The sequence below is a fragment of the Kogia breviceps genome, chromosome 9, assembly GCF_026419965.1.
Source record: "Kogia breviceps isolate mKogBre1 chromosome 9, mKogBre1 haplotype 1, whole genome shotgun sequence".
NCBI classification, from domain to species: domain Eukaryota; kingdom Metazoa; phylum Chordata; class Mammalia; order Artiodactyla; family Physeteridae; genus Kogia; species Kogia breviceps.
Window position 1 is genome coordinate 77,546,018 of NC_081318.1, and position 17,724 is coordinate 77,563,741.

A 17,724-nucleotide genomic window follows, 5' to 3' on the forward strand; every position below is an offset into this window, starting at 1 on the left:
GTAGTGATATTAGATTTCAAATTTTCTTGGTTCAGTTTTAATAAGATGTATTTTTTGAGAAATTTTACAATGGCATACTTTTTACAGTTATTGGTATAAAGTTATTAATAATATTTTCTTACAATTGTTTAAGTCTATGTGGGGTTTTGATACTAATTACATCTTTTAAACTCGAGTTTTTTGACATTTTTCTCATCAATAGTTTTAGTAATTTTGTAAAATGGACTTTTTAATTGACTTGTCCTTTCTTTGTACTTTTGTTTTCAATGTCATTAATAGCCATCCATATCTTTAATTTTTAAAATTTTACTTTTTGGGTTTAGTTGTTTTTTTTCCCTAAGAAGTAAATAGTTGATTCATTTATTTCCAGTATTTCTTTTTTTCCAATATACGAATTTAAAGTTATAAATCAGCTTCTAAGTCTGGCTGCATTTCACAGTTTTGAGAGTCATGGTCCTTCACTTCAAAATTTAGAAAATAAAAACAAAAACATATCAATAAATCATTAAAATGCAATCAAGTATACTAACTGTAAAAAAGTTAAATGATTTAATCTTTGGCAAATTGATAATAAAAAATAATAAACCCAAATAAACTATTATGTAAATTGAGAAGGTATTTTTAAAATTAACATATTTTCATATATAAACTTTATACTAGTAAATTTGAAAGTATATACATAAAATATACAAGTTAGATAAAGATAAAAATTGCCAAAATTGATTCAGGAATTACAAAGTTGATTATTTCAATACTGTATAATAAACATGAAATAAACACAAAAATAAAAAGATAAGCAAGTAATAAGCAAATAAAAAATTTGCTACAATGATTTGAGGGGCAATTGTAGAGACGTGCAGGACAAGTTGTCAGAAAACTCAATGAGACAAAAGATAGAATGTTATTTACTTTTTAGGGCAGATAGGCCTTACCATAAGAGAATTCCTATGAATACATATGGTGCTTTTAAATATCTAGATTAAATTTGTATTAACATTTTGCTTCTACAGTGTGTTCCAGAATGGCGACTTCACATGCTTGAAATTGGAATTAGTTCAGTTATCAAACAGTACTTATTTGACAGTTTTTATGAGAAATCTTCCTGGAAGCCCACACACAGGGATAAGCATATTGATTTCCTAGGTTTAACAGGCAATAAAAGAAGTGACAGTGATTTATTTATGAAACTCCTAGAGGGATGCAGTGTAGGCCTAGACAGGATTCAATGCTGTCAACCAAAGTAGACAGATTATCACAATGTATTTAGCAAATGATCATGCAGACTAAAGGCAAATATGCCCCGAAGGTGAGGGACAGTGGTGTGAGCCTGACTGAGAAGAATTTACTGTAGACTGTGAATACTTTAGCCTGAATGTTTATAAACGTCAAAAACATTGACACTGTTTAAGTGGTTGTTAAAAGTCATTTCTCCTTAAGAATAGTAATCAAAACAAAATTGGCTTTGAACTTTAACAACACAGTTACTTGGTGGGAAAAAAGGCCTGTTAATTTTTAATGCACTTTTTTTTAAGAAAAGAAAAATAATATCCTAAGGAAAAGACTACAGATAATTCCTTCTCTACTGGATATTATAATCAAGTTTCTTTCTGTCATGCAGTTTTAATGATTGAGTCACTAAGACAGAAAGAAGTCCTGCTGAGTTGAAGTAATTGGGTTATCATGGAATACAGTCATAGAAAGAAGTTCCAATTTTTGTGGAAAGTCATAATGCAAATTCCCACCAATTATGCCCATGATATTTGACTCTCTTCTGCAACTCAAAAGTCACATTCTTAGATTGTCACAAGTTTCCAGTACTCATGGACACTGAATTCTGTCACACCAAATATAATACAGAGATACTGTGTCTTTTCTATGTAGAAATTAGCAGTAAATGCTCCTTAAGTAAAATGAAATGCTCCTCAGATAATCTGAATATTTAAAAATGCATTTACCCACCCTATTTATCAAACATTTGTTCTCTAGAATACAGAATCACTAAATCATCATGAACTAATGTACTTTTTCCAGATTTTACTGAGGTAGATTTGGATTTAAAAACTCACTTCTTGTGGTTAACACTGGAAACATAGGTAGAAATTATCTGTTCCAAATAACTGCCTCCTCAATTAATGATGTTCAACAGATAACAGGAGAGAAGAGGAAAGAACTCAAGGTATGGTCAGCTTCAAATCACAAATAAATTAGACCAGTGACCCTAAGATGTTTTCTTGCTGTTCACGATGTTTTCCTTTCTTTAGCTGAAAAACTATTAATTCAATGAAATCTTTGGTGAGGACCCATATATAAAAGAAAAAAGCACTGCTGCTCTGGATAAAGCAGATCTGACACACTTGGGTCTGCTTCATGCAGCTAAGGCTACATACTATACTCACAGGATGGAGTCATGTTCTGAATTAGAGACCCATAGGTATGTCACAAAAGGCTCTTTCTGATTCAAAACAAGTTTTCTATTAATCTTTACTACTTATACAAATAATGATAATTCCTTTAGTTTTGACTAGACACTTGTTAAAACACAAATGTCCTTGATTGGTTAATTAATTCAATCTGTTAATTATTAACACCACAGAATAAATCATTTTTCACATCCCTTCCTAAAGGCAAGAAAATAGACAATAAAACAGATATTATCAAGAAGGATTACATGAGAAGTTTACGATATTAAAATCAAACTTCAGCTACTTCAATTTTTCTAACATGCAGATCATGTTATATTTTAACACAATTTGAATTAAATTTTATTATAAGAATAACATACATGGAATATTAGATTTGGAAGATCCATAGAGTTAGGGAGGCAGACTCAGGAATTAAGACATTCTGGCTAAGTGAGAAGTGAGTCAGGGTTGCAAATCTTAATAGTAGCAAGAAATCTTGGCACTTGTTAAGTTGGAGAGAGAGCAATGATGAAGCTTCGGGAGACAATCCTCCACTGGTCTTTTGTGATTCAACACATCTTATAAAGAGCCACTGACCAGCTTTTGTTCTGAACTATCTTTTCAAGGAATTTTGTATAGCAAAGGTCGTTAGGCGGAAGGTAGTATCTCCTTCCAGGGCAGAAGACAGATGCCAGGTTATTAAAGACGCTATCTCCTTCTGGGGAACAGGTAAGGCAGGTTTGCCAGCAGCGCTCTTACAAAATTGGTAGTAAATTGTGGCAGGTGAAATTGTTAGCTTGAAAGTTCAGTAAAATCTCAAACCTTTCTACAGTCTTTACAGCAGTATGTCATATAAAAAGGTCAGAAACTGAAAGTAGCACACCCGATAAGTAGTACAATGGGGCCTGTGCTGGCCAAAAATTAACATGAAAATTCTACTAAAGCAGAGTTGAACTGAGGAAAAAAATTAGCTCACACAAGTCATGGGGAAAAGTTAAGAGAATAAAAAGAGAAGCAAGTGTTCCCCAAAGGTGACCCTAGTGTCTTAAAAATGATTATGAGTCTTTAGACCACCCCACTGGTCTAATATTAGTATGCTCCTTACTCCTGTTCCTCTAGGTCATTACAAAGAAACCCAAATTCCCAGGTCATTCCTCACTGCCTTTGCACTAAGACCCGCATAGCTCCTCTCTCATCTCCCCCGGCCCTCCCTGCATACACTACTTAACCTCCTTCTTTGCTTTATATTTTCCCTACAACACTCATGACCATGTGACATATTACACATGTATTGTATTATTTCTTTGTTTGGATTCTTCCACTAGAATATAAGCTCCAAAATAGTAGAGATTTTTGTCTTCTTTATTCACTTATTAATCTTCACTTCTGAAAGAGAATCTAGTGTTGCATAAGTAATAAACATCAGTCAAGATGAATTAATAAGTAGATGAATGAACAAGAATGGTTGTGGTTAAGTTGAAGAGTTCAGCTGATTTCAAGCCTTGCAATCCCTTACTGCCTTCCTTGTAAGACCCACTCTTTCCTTCCTTTCTTCCTTGCTTCCTTTTCTGTTTCATTAAAAGAAATTTTTTTTCTTCCAGTTTTATTGAGATATAACTGACATACAGTACTGGATAAGCTTAAGGCATACAGTATGATTTGAATTGCACACATCATGAAATGATTACCACAATAAGTTTAGTGAACATCCATAATCTTATATATATATAGACACAAAATTAAGTAGAATGAAAATATTTTTTCCCTGTGATGAGAATTCTTAACTATTTATATATATATATAACATAAGCAGTGTTAATTATATTTATCATGTACATTACATCCCTAGTACTTATCTTAGAGCTGGAAGTTTGTACTTTTTGACTACCACATCCAGTTCTCCCTCCCTCCAGTCCCCCACATCTGGTAGCCACAAATCTGATCTCTTTTACTGTGAGTCTGTTTGTTTTTGACATATAATTGACTTATAACACTATGCTAGCTCCTGTTATACAGCATAGTGATTTGCTATTTCTATACATTTCAAAACAATCACCACGGTCAGTCTAGTTACCATCTGTCACCATCAAAGGTGTTACATAGTTATTGACTATATTCCCCACACTGTAGATTTTATACTTGTGACTCATTTATTTTATAACTGGAAGTTTGTGCCTCTTAATCTTCCTCACCTATTTCTTTCCTCCTCCCAACCTCTCCCCTCTAGCAATCAGATGTTGTGCTCTACATCTAGACCCTGTTTCTGTTTTGTTATGTTAATTTGTTTTGTTTTTTTAGATTCCACATGTAAGTATTATCATACCGTATTTGTATTTGTCTGACTTATAGACTCATGGATATCCTTAATCTAAATTCCTTTATGGTTAACTAACAGGAAATGTTTTCAAATGTATTTAAATACTGACAGGCACTTTCTGCTTCCTTTTTTACAGCTCTTGGACACTACCTTCCTCACTTTCCAAAATCTACAAAAATATATGCAGCTATAAGAGGAAAACATAAATGTAGTATGCTTCTGTTGGGACTTATAAATTTAAAGCTAATGATGAGATCATCTTTACGGAGTGATATCAACACACTGAAAAATATAACATGTTTGGCGTTAATCTGAAATGCAAGACGCTTAACAAGGATTAATAGCTTTAGTAAATGCTTTACCTTCCAAATAGAAATCTACACAGATGCTTAAAGGTTCATAACTTTTTTCCTACAGAAATTTAGTTGCAATTTATACCCTCTTCATTATTCATATGAAAATGATCTAAAAGTTATTACACAGTTTTTATAAGCATCTTTCCTCTTTAGTTACAAACTGTCCTGTGACTAATAATGTCTTCAACCCTTCGACTGAGCAGGACTTCTTCCCATGAAATGTTATAAAAAATGAAATGTTGTTAATAAAACTGGGACTTTTAAAGCTGCCATATTTTATTTCACAATGTACTCTGGGTCACACTTAGTACTATGTCTGGAATTCTATACATTCAAGCCTTAGATTAATGCACAATTTTTACTGATCATGGAACCCAGATTCAGTCAGAACTAAGTCAAATTTTTATTCTTCCCTTGAAAATAAAACTACATCATCATGCTCATCTGGTAATTATCTGTAATTTCTTCACTCTGGTTGCATTTAGTCATTGCCATAAACACACACACACACACACATATGTATACATATATTTATCTAAGTATTTATACAGATGTTTATATAGATATATTTGTTATATATTTATATACATACCAAAAAAAGTATTCAAATAACCTGGCTGAAATTATTCCAGAAGTATACTGGGTAAAATTAGATGAGCAAGAATTCCAAATTTAGGTCTATTCTATTTTTTTTAATTTGTGAAAATATTTTTGAGGCCTGCTATGTATAAACAATATGCTTTAGTTGTTATAAAACTCTAAAATATGATCCTGAAATCTAACCTCAGGATATCTTAATTTCATTTTTTTCCAACAAATAATATTCAAATTGTATATGCAACTCATTTTTGACTGTCAGGCTGTTCACCAAGGTGGATTTTTAAACTTATTGATAGCTATTGTTATATTGCACTCAAATGTTAGTTTAAGAGTTCCAACTAGATTCATAGACACAATCATAAGGTACTGCCTATGACTGTTAATGATTAAGAATACATAGAAGAGAGAACTAAACTATTACAGAGGCTCAGACAGAAATTATGAGACCATTACACCATATTATAATTTACCTTCACTTTGTAAGAAACAGTTAAAGCAAAAAAACACCTGCCAGTGATGACCTACTCCAATTCAGCCATCTTAAGCAGAAACTTTGGCTAAAAGCCCGAAATGAACACCTGCATTTACAAGTAGATCTCTCTTAGCCCAGCTGATCAAAAACACAAAGGAAGAAAAAAGAAAAGTCTGTATTCCATTCAGAAGGTAAAGCTATAGTTGCACTATTTTTATATTTTTGGAGCCAACAATTAGTGATGGAAATAATAGAGTGCGTGCAGATGGTGGTTTGGTTTCTGCATCAGGAGTTGAACAGTTTTGCTGATAGGAGGTTAAAATTAGCAGCTGAAATTAGTGAGAAAGGAAGTAAGTTGAGAGAGTTCAGTAAGTTGACCTTAAGTTCTTTAAATATCATGGCACAGTTTTAGAATCATCCAAAAAGAATGTTAGCATCACGCTTTATCAAACTCCCTCTCACATATCTCCTACCTGCTCTCCCTTCCATGCCCATGCTCACATTAAGGTGAAAAAGGACCCAGAATATCATGCTCGAGTTATTTAAAGTGCAATGAATTATTTTTATGCTGGACCGGGTACGTGTTAAGAGAAAACGGTGTCAGGGAATTGTAGGGTTTCAGATTTCTATTCTAAATTCTAAATCAGGGATATTTCTGTGATTTTATTAATGTTTTTAGAGCTTTGGATCTTTCAAACATTTGAAGAAAGATGGAGACGTTTCCCAGAGAAAAACTTACAGGTGTAGGCACATACTCTCACATCAAACATACTCTCACCCACATCCACACACACACACGCTCTCTCCCCCTTCTCACACACACGTATTTGCATATATTCAGACTTAGACACATTTACAAAAATCTGGTATATTTATAGTATTTACAGGTTTTTATAGACATTTTCAGAAAGTACCATGGACATTCCTGAATTCTCTCTATGGAATCAGAATCTGTGATCCAATCAGGGGCACCAAAATCCAGCCCACTGGCTGTTTTTATAAGTGAAGTTTTATTGGAACACAGCCTTAGTTAGTTATATATTATTTATGGCTGCTTTCATGTTATTGATATAATGGTAGAGTTGAGTAGCTATAACAGAGATTGGTTAAGGAAGCACAATGAGTTATTCCCTCTATTGATAGACAGATATAGACGACTGTCTATATCCCTTTCTATATCTATCTATATACGTGTGTCCACACATACATATCTCCTATGTATATAAAATAAAGTGTAGAAAATCAAAGCAAAGAGGTTTCTTAAGAAAGATAGAAAAGGCATTATAAAAATGACATTACAAAAATTTATGCCAATGGCAGGATTCATAATTACAATAGAGGACAGGCACTGAAAAACATTTTTCATTTGCTCATCTATAAAAATTAACAGTTATTCATATGCCACTAACGTATCATTCAAGACAAAGATAAAAAGAAGTATTTCCAGACAAAAGAATGAATGAAAAAGTTTACTATTGATAGACTGTGGTAGAAAGTATTATGCATGGTTTATATTAAGATAAAAAGTAAACCTGGAATGGAAGACAGAGATTTAAGAAGAAATAATGACAGAACAAATGATGTTTTTTAAGACTGAAAATGACTGTGCTGTTCCTAAATAAGCTGGGGAAATATAAGACGATAATGAATAGCAGGTATAGGGTGATGGCAGTGAAAGTAATCCCCAGTTATCTCAGCAAGCAGCTGTCTCAGAAACAAGAAAAAAATGGAAATCCTCATTAGAACAGCAGTGATCTCCCTGAAGGAATTAAAGAAACTTCCACTGATAATTCAACGATCTCTTATGAAACACTGGAATATTTTGGAAATCCATGTAGAAGTACACGGATGCCAAAATCAGTTCTGAATATAGCAAAACAGAAGTCTTCCCCAGAGCTATCAGCCAGATACCTTATTTGAAACCTGTTCAAAGAGGAAGTCCTGATAAAAAGTAAAGCCTACAGCAACCTGGGGTGTGGCATGTGCGCCCTTAACACCGGTAAGATTAACGCTCTCTGAGAGTGTCTCCACGACATCTACGAGACTTGTGATCTTTCAGAAACTGGATATGACTGGGAATTGTGTGTGACCGCTATCAATAGCTGTATTCGCAGTCTTAGATATGACCTCAAGAAGTCCACATACAAATCACAGCCGCTTCCAGCAAGGACTCCTTCGACAGTCAGAGCCAACAGGTACTGGCTTAGCTGACTGAAGTACCTGAATGTCAGTCATCTTTTTTTTTTTTTTTTTTTTTACACTACTGTACCATCCTCTAAGTTTCTCAAGTTATTAATTCCAAAATTAGCCTGTTGTAGTGGCATTGTAGTTCTGCATTCACATCTACAGAAATAGCCTATGTTCTTTTTTTGCCCACAAGGGAGGCAGAACTGCATTAGGAAGATGTGTAATGTTTCATCTCATGGGTAAAGTGATGGGCAGTATTCCATTAAGAACCGTAGTAAACACCTAAAGATCGTTTTCATTGCCGTTTTAATGTAGAACGAGAATAGCACTTTTAGCTCTTAATGACAGATGAAAATGAGTGTCAGCGATACAGATATAGGTCGTGATGTAGAGAACCATAGTTGGATAGGCAACTCGTAATACCGAGCATAGGAACTTGTAGGTAGTAGACACTCAACATGTTAAGTGAATCGGCAGTACAGAGCTTAGGTTAAGCTACACTGATTGAGAAGGGTGGTATAGTTGACATATAACCAAAACATCCATGCTGGCTTTCTTATACATCCATCAGTAGGGGATTCAGAGGATTAACATCATATTGTTTGACGTAAGCTTTCCAGAGATGAGACCTATGTTCTTTTGATTTACTTCTGATAAGAAGAGAATTATTTTAATTAACTTCTGATAATATTTTATCATGAAAGTTTGCTAGCAGTCAACATAGAAAATCATATTAGGAGACTTTTCGGTTCCACTGAAGTAATTTAAATTTAAGAATATATCACTAAGAACATAAAGAATCTGACCAGATTTCAACACTTTTTAAAATTTTTGGTTTCTGAAACATCTACATAAATATTTTAATGTTTACTGTTTTTATGATTAATTCTATTAACTGAAATGCATACAAGTTTAAATCTTACAAAGTTTAAATGAAAAAAAATTTTATCAGAAATTCAATTAGAAAAAAATGATCTTAAAGGTTATTGGCAGCATTATTGGGGAATTAAAACATAATTCCATTTTGCTCATAAATAGAATTTTATTTTTTTTACACTCAGGGTGCAATGCACTGCTCCTCCCCACCATCCCCATTGGCTCTCCAGCCCAGCCTCCCCTACCTACTATCATATCTAAATCCTCACACTGAATGCCACTTCTTCCATGAAGACTTCCAGCTTACCCCCTCCTAGGATTTTTTTTAATTGAAGTAAAGTTGATTTACAGTGTTCTCTTAGATTCTAGTGTACAGCAAAGTGATTCAGTTATACATATATATGTTCTTTTTCAGATTCTTTTCCATTATAGGTTATCACAAGATATTACCTGTGCTATACAGTAAATCCTTGTTGTTTACTAGGATTTTATTTTTAACTTAAGCACTTTATTTTAAAGTTCTTGAATGTTTCAGCCATAGGAAATATTGTATAATTTCATTGTTTTTGATTATTTGTGTTTAAGAAACAACTTTGTCAATTACAATGCCATCTTTCAGCTTTCAACCTGTTGAACAGTCCTCAGTTACATTAGTTTTAGAGTGTTCCTTGTTATTGTTCAAAGAGCAAATTTTTTCCTTGTGAGAGTTCAATCTTTAGTTATGGCCATTTGATTGTGGCCCATGGCTGTGTCTTAAATAACTGACATTAATTAACTTCTGATTTTTAACAAGGCAAAGAAGAAATTCAATAGAAAGTAATAAGTCAGTCAAACGATATAATTTGTGTGAAAGCTGACAAGTCTTGTTATTTTTGTGACTTTTGAGATAGTTTAAGATGGTTTTATGAGATCAATTGGTACAACAGATACATATTTTCATATGATATATCTTTTGAAAATTAAATTCAACTTTTAGAGTATTTTAGTATAGTATAATTAGTTTTATAAAAATAAAATATTTAATTTTTACTCTATTCTCCAAATAAACAATTTGCTATTAGTTGCCTATAGTTTAATAAAACTACAGTATTTCTATGCATATCTTTATATGTTTAGGCTATGCCTACAATGGTTTTAAAAAGTAGATAATTCAAGCCAAAAAAATCTTCCAGATTTTTAACTTCAGATTAATTCATCTAAATTAGTCTTGGGCTTCACCATTCACTTTCACAAATAATTTTACAAACTACTGGTAATAGAGTTAATAGAGAAAAGTAAATTTATAACCTAGGCAAGATTAAATTTCAAATTGTGTATGCAGACTTCAAATCTGATTTGTATTTTGTGGTATCTGAAATATTCCTTGGATTAGAAGCAAACTTACAATAAAAACTTCATATTTACAGAAGTTTTTCAAGATTTACATGGTTAACTTTATTATAGTGGTTGCTTACATAAGTTATTAGACCAGCCCTGTCCAATAGAACTTTCTATTATGTTGGTAATATTCTATAATTTTGTATTGTCCAAATGGTAGTAGATAGCCACATGTGGCTTTTGAGCACTTGACATGTGGCTAATTAGACGGAGGAACTAAATTTTAAATGGTATCTCATTTTAGCCAGTAAAAATTTAAAGAGTCACATGTGGATAGTGGCTACTATATTTGATAGCAGTTTAGAATGCACTTTATTTTTTTTAAGTATTTAAAATTGTCCCCGAAGTTTGAGTCATAGTAATATACACATAACTTCTTTAAAACCACAATAATTGAGCAAAATAAGGTTCATAAAGGTGTTTCAGATCTTATTTAGACTAAATTAGACCTTTCTATCTTCAAAATTTCACAGGCTAATTTTACTATTGTATCAGTCCAATGTTAAACATTTTAAACACCTGTTCACAAGTTTTGTTTTTGATAAATTTATCTTTTAAAAAAAAAGAAGACTTTTGCAAAGAAATTTAAACCTTAAACACAGATGTGTCATGTAATACCCTTGGCCATGTATGCTTTAGAAATAATGTATCCAAAGTTAATTTGCTATATTATTCCTCTGCTCTTAGGAAAGAAGACTCCTAGCTTGTCTAGAATACAATCATTTTTCTAAACTAACTTTTTCCTAAATTTTCTAGGATCAAAGGCCAGGGTATGTACATGCAGTCGTTTTCTATCTCCCCCAATGGGTCGGAGAGACAAAACTGTACTTCTGAGGTATTAGTCTTTCAAGAATGCCAGCAAAAAGCAATGAAGAGTTGATCATGGTAACCAGTGAAAAATTACCAACCCCAAAGCTCACATTTAAAACAAATTTATTACAGTTTGAGGAATTTAAGGTTATCTCACCCAAGCTTCTCTGAAGACAAGAACTCTGATTAGTTAACTATTCCAACACTTATAAGTAGCATAAGTTCCACAGATGGTAGACAATCCCATATATGGGCTATCTTATCTAAGGCTAAGAATTTTCTTCCTTGTTTCTGGAGGAATTCTGCTTCTCTAATTTATAACTAGTTAACAGATTTGTACTTATAGACTAAAAATGCACCGAAAGTTTCTAAAGATTTTCTACCTGAAGATGGGAAACTTTTCCCCTCCAGCAAATGGCTTTAAAACAGAAGTTAATTTTCCAGTTTTCTGAACAGCAATTTCTCCAAAATAACTGAGATTAAATTACTAAAATCACTCATGGAAAGAAACCCATGCTTGAGAAATATAATACAACAGTGAATAGCAGGTACAGGGAAGCAAAAGCATTATTTCTCATGTAGTATGTACTCCAAGACCCTATTCACTGTTTAAAATCATACATAGCTTTTAGTCTTTGGTAGTCAAAATCAAGAATGCTCATTTTACAAATGAACACAGTGAAAGAGTATATGATATTTTAATATAAATTATGCACTAGTGGTATAAACTAAGACACAGTCTGTATATTAAGAAAAGCCAGATTTGAAGAGCAAATAATTCAGTTATATGTATGAAAATATTATATGGTGAAGATATATCTAAGCACATATGAAGATTATCAGACTGACTAGATGATCTTGGACTCCATTTCACTTGTAATTTTACATGATACTACCTGATACAACTTTAGAACAACAACATTCCATAACAAAGCTTCTAAGTGAACAAAAGTTTTTGATGTACTGTCATTATAATTTTACCTATATCCTAAAACAGGAGCTTTAACACTAATATATTATGTTGCCCTTTTTATTTGACCTAGGATTTCATATTTCTCACACCTTATTAGTACATATTTTAACATTATCAAAGAACAAATAAACAGATGTAATAAACATAACGGGAAGACATGTCTTAGTAATATAAATTAGAAGTTGTCATAGATTTCTGACAACTACACAGGTATATCTTAAGATTTTCATAGAAATATAACTTTTTTCTTTCATTTGAAAGGAGGTAATATTAATCCCATGCTGATTTGGTGCCTACAAATGGAAGGGGTGGGCTAGGATCATAAAAGGGAGACCGGGGAGTGTTAATAAGGGGATGTTAGTTGGAATGGGAACGTGTAAAGCCTAGATAGTTAAGTCATGCTTTTAAATATGCAGTCCTGTATCTCTTTGCCTTGGGGTTCATGTGAATACAAAAAGTAATCAAAAGTTTGAAATCAGGAAATGGGGGAATGACATCATTATGTAAGAACAAAGGGAAAACAGACTTAACAAGATATGTTGTTTGCAAAATCTATCGGATAATTTGTAATGCAAACGCTGAATACATCAGTTTAGCAACTTAATTTTATGCTAAGTAATTTTGGTGTCCTAAGGTCATGTTACATGCCCGTAACACTCTATACTCTCCTCAGAGCTATGATCACAGTATTATTTCTCTTTCAGTTTTAATCTTTCTTTTCAGTATTTTGAGTTCCGTAAGGGCAGTGATCAAAGCTGGCTTGCTCAATGGTATTTGTCCATTGTCTGAAAAATGTTAGGCGCTCAAGAAACATTTGAGGAGTATAATTATAAACACAATTAGTTTAGTTCACTTCTGTTTGGTCAGTTATTTATTGAATACCTACTACATGCTGGGATAACAAAGATTAATAAAGCACGGCACTTCCATAAAAAGCAGCCAGACTGACAATACATGATATTCCATATCTCGTGGTCCAACTATGCTCTAAGTCTGTATAACGTGCTATGGGAGCACAGGAAATCAGTCAGAACTCAGCCAGCAAGTTCCAACAACACTTTCTGTCTAAACTGAGTCCTGAAATAAAACCAAAAGTTTGCCAGTTAAATCAGGATGATAAAAGCATTCCAAGTCAGGGGAACAGGACAAGCCATTTCAAAAGCATGAAAGAGCATGATGTGTGAGAAATTTTTTACATCATCAACTATTGTTTATTATTAAGCAATGGTTGAAACTTATTTTTGCAAAATCTGTTTCCAATTGAAAGCATAGTAAGACTCCACTGTCTGATTATACATGGAAATTAGTTTTTACCAAGAGAAAGTATCATGATATGAAAAGGAAGTTATAATGTTTGTGGACATTTGGGCTCAGAATAACAGAGTAGAATAAAAACAGTGGATTCAAGCACTGAAAAAAAGGCAGCTCTCAAGAAGATATACATTATAGTTAATATATAAAGTGCATGTTTTTGCATTTTTTCGGTGATAGGAAAGGTGTAAGTTATTTTCCTACACAGCCCACATATATCCTTTTAAAAAATAATACTTCTTACATACATTCTCATTATGTGCACTTTTTCCCCAGCGGATTATATATTACTGCATACATATTATTTTGGGCATCATCCAACTCATTAGAGAAATTACTTAGAACTTTACAATGAGGGGAATTTTTAGAGTTGCTTTTACTCTAGCCTGTTTATAAACTTTAGAAATAAAGAAGGAAGACTTGTTATTCTTAAGAATCTACTTAATGTTCTGCTATTGGTGTCTTGAATTTCTTAATTTTTAAAAAAGGGTCCTGCGTTTCCATTTTGCACTGGGTCAAATGATGACAGACAAATTATGTAGCCAGTCTTGCTTCCTGTTTTCTTTTGCTTACTACAGAGAATTATTATTTGTTGTTTGCATTTTTGTTTTGTTTTTAGGAGAATTCTATTGCTTTCACAATAAAAACTTATCTATCTATTGATATATATACATATATACATATATATTTTAAAATTACATGCTTATTTCTGTAAATTACTGTGGTGTAACACAAAAACTTTCAATTGTCATGATAATTATTGAGTATCAGTAGATTCTCTAAAATATTAAAATTAAAAGCATGACTCAGAGAAAGAGAGGTGTTAGAGTCTATCACTACTACTTACTGCTCTAAAAATGGAAGAAGAAATTTATGTTCTCATTTCTCAGACCTCATTCAGCACCACTTGCTCACCTTTTAAATAGCTGCAGGTTTTAATGTAAAATGTATGAGTATTTCTAGATAAATTTTTACATTTAGCTAGAATGGTGTAGCTTGTATTAGATTAATACTCCTGGTAGGGACTAAAATGAGATAAAGTTTTTTAAAAGGTATTTAAATTTATCAGAGAAAACCAAAGACATCCAAGACTTAAGGAGCATCACTGAGGGAAATCAAATTAAATGAAACTCAAATTCTGCATATCATTTCATCTTGAGATATTTACCAACTCCTAAACAATACATGCATGGGGTGAAATGTTAAGAATGTTAAAAACAGATACTAAAGGCTATAACACTAATTAGTTTCTAGAGAAGTCACAGTGCTGGAAGACAAAAAGTTGACATGACAAGCCTGACAAGAATGAGGGGCTATGGTTAAAACTTAGGCTTTTAGTTAAGACCCTGAAAAGAGGTAAAAGGGGAAAAATTGGACAAATCTGAGCTAGAATAACATGATGTGCCTACATTCCATCTGCCTATTGAAAGAAAATGAAATCTTGTGGGGAGAAACAAAATAGCATCTAGAGCCTTTGCCATCATTCATGCACATTTCATTCAATAAAATATATCATAAATAAAAGGAAATAAGACCAAATGACAAAAATGAAGAACACAGACAAAGCAATAAACCCACAAGTAATCAAGATACTAGTTTTCAAAATGGACTTAAATTACAACTAACAATTTTAATAAAATAGATAAAAATATGGAGAATTAAATGAGAGAATTAAAACCCATGTATAAAAAAAGGAAGGAAACAATTCCTCGAAATTAAAAACACTGTAACTACAATTAGGTGTTCAAGACATAACAGGGGAGAGGATTTTGGAACCTGAAAACTGATAATCAGAAAATACACAGGGGGCTTCCCTGGTGGCGCAGTGGTTGGGAGTCCGCCTGCCGATGCAGGGGACGCGGGTTCGTGCCCCGGTCCGGGAGGATCCCACGTGCCGCGGAGCGACTGGGCCCGTGAGCCGTGGCCGCTGGGCCTGCGCGTCCGGAGCCTGTGCTCCGCAACGGGAGAGGCCACAGCAGTGAGAGGCCTGCATACCGAAAAAAAAAAAAAAAAAAAAAAAAGAAAATACACAGGTAGAAATACAAAGAAAATAGAAAGATAAAAATTATAGAAAAGTGTGAAAGAAATATATGGGATATGGAAGATTCAGAATGTGTGTACTTAATAGTTCCAGAAGAGAGAAAGTGAAAGAATGAATGTCTTAAGAAATACAAGCTGAAGATTTTTCAAAATTTGTGAAACTTATCAAACAACAATATCAAGAATCAATATGAATGCAAGGTAGTGTAAATACAAAGAAAAAGCACAACTCAGCACATAATATTAAAAATTTGACAAAGTGAAAGAGATATACTTAAAGTAGTAGAGGAAATAAGACAATGTTTCTTCAAAGGAGTTAATTGTAAGTTTAAAAACTATCAATATTATATTAATTTATTCCAGATTTTCTTATATGATAGTTATTTTCAGCTGTGTTTATACAACAGTGGATTAAAAAACCGATAAAAAATATGCATATATTATGTTAGATGGGGATAAATTCTAAGGAGTAAAATAATTCAGGAAAGAAGATAGGGAGTGGTAGGATGTTTGCTATTTAAGCACTTTACAAGGAAGCCAGGTGGACATTTGGGGGAAGAGTTTTCCAGGCCAAGGAACAGCCTGTGCAAAGAACATGAGTTGGGAGCATGCTTGGTGCATGATCAACGAAGGCAAAGAAAGTCTGGGCAGTTGGGGCCAAAAGCAGGTGGAAAGAAGCCTAAGAGAGGATCAATTACTATACTATATTAAAACTTTGTTTTTTTACTTAGAGTGAAATGCAAAGCTAATGGATAGTTTTGAGGTGAGGAATTACATGATCTGACTTAATGTTTTGCTAAAAATCATTCAACTTGCTGTGCTGATGACAGACTAGAAGAAGGCAAGGGCAGAAGCTTGTAGATTTTTTGGAAGACATATCATTTCTACTGTTTTTCTGTTTCCAGAGTAACTGCTGTGAAGTCTGCTGTCAATTAACTGTATTTCTTTGTGATAATCTATCTTATTATTTTTTTTTTTTTTTACTGACTTCTTTAAAAATCAGAATGGCTAACACAAAAAGGAAGAAAATTGTATGGTTTGAAGAGAACACAGAGCAAACAGAACTCATGCACTGCTTGTGGGAAAGTAAACTGCAATAACCACTTTAGAAAACTAGTCGGTATTATCTGTCAAAGCTTAACACATATATGCCCTATGACCTAGCAGTCCTCCTAGATTTATACCCAACATAGATGTGTACACAGTTATCAAAAGATATGTACAAAATCACTTATAACAGCACAATTCTAAATAGACTGAAACTGGACCCATGTCCAAAAATAAGGGAATACATAAAAACATTTTGATATATTTAAACATCAGGAAATGATGCAGCAATGAGAATGAATAAAGTATAACTTTATGTACCAACATACATGAATCTCACAAACATGTTTTGTCTGTTTGAAATGCCCCTTTTCATTTCTAGCACCCCCTACTTTTTTGCACAAGATGCTCCAGACTCATCTTGCACTTTCCTTCCAATCAACCATTTCTTTCAGGAGCTTTTATCTTTATTTGAGAATGGATCTGGAACTCCTATCAAAGAGACTGGAGTGCTCATTTCTCTTAAGGTATCATTGCTCCCAGGTCATTCCAGACCTGGGAAATGACAATGAACTCTTACTGATATTACCCATTCCAAACCAATACCTCAGGGTTTATTCTAGTTTACCCCTTTCCTTACATGTAACCATATTCTATAAAAATGAGATCCTTGACTTTCATCATCAATATACTTATTAACTTGCTCAATCTTCAAATATGCATAGTATCAGAATTTTTGAACCATACTGTTGTGAAAATTAAATATCTAAATTAAAATACATGTATAGAGTTCCTTTTTTCTTTAATCTTTAGTAGATAATCAGAAGAAGGTAGTTACTTAGGTCAGTTATTTTCTCCTCTACCCCCATTAGTGTGGTTTATTAACATTTTTGTCAATTCGGCTTTTAGCATTAAAAAGGTCCCTTTTCACTTTTAATGCTTGTGCACTTAAATTA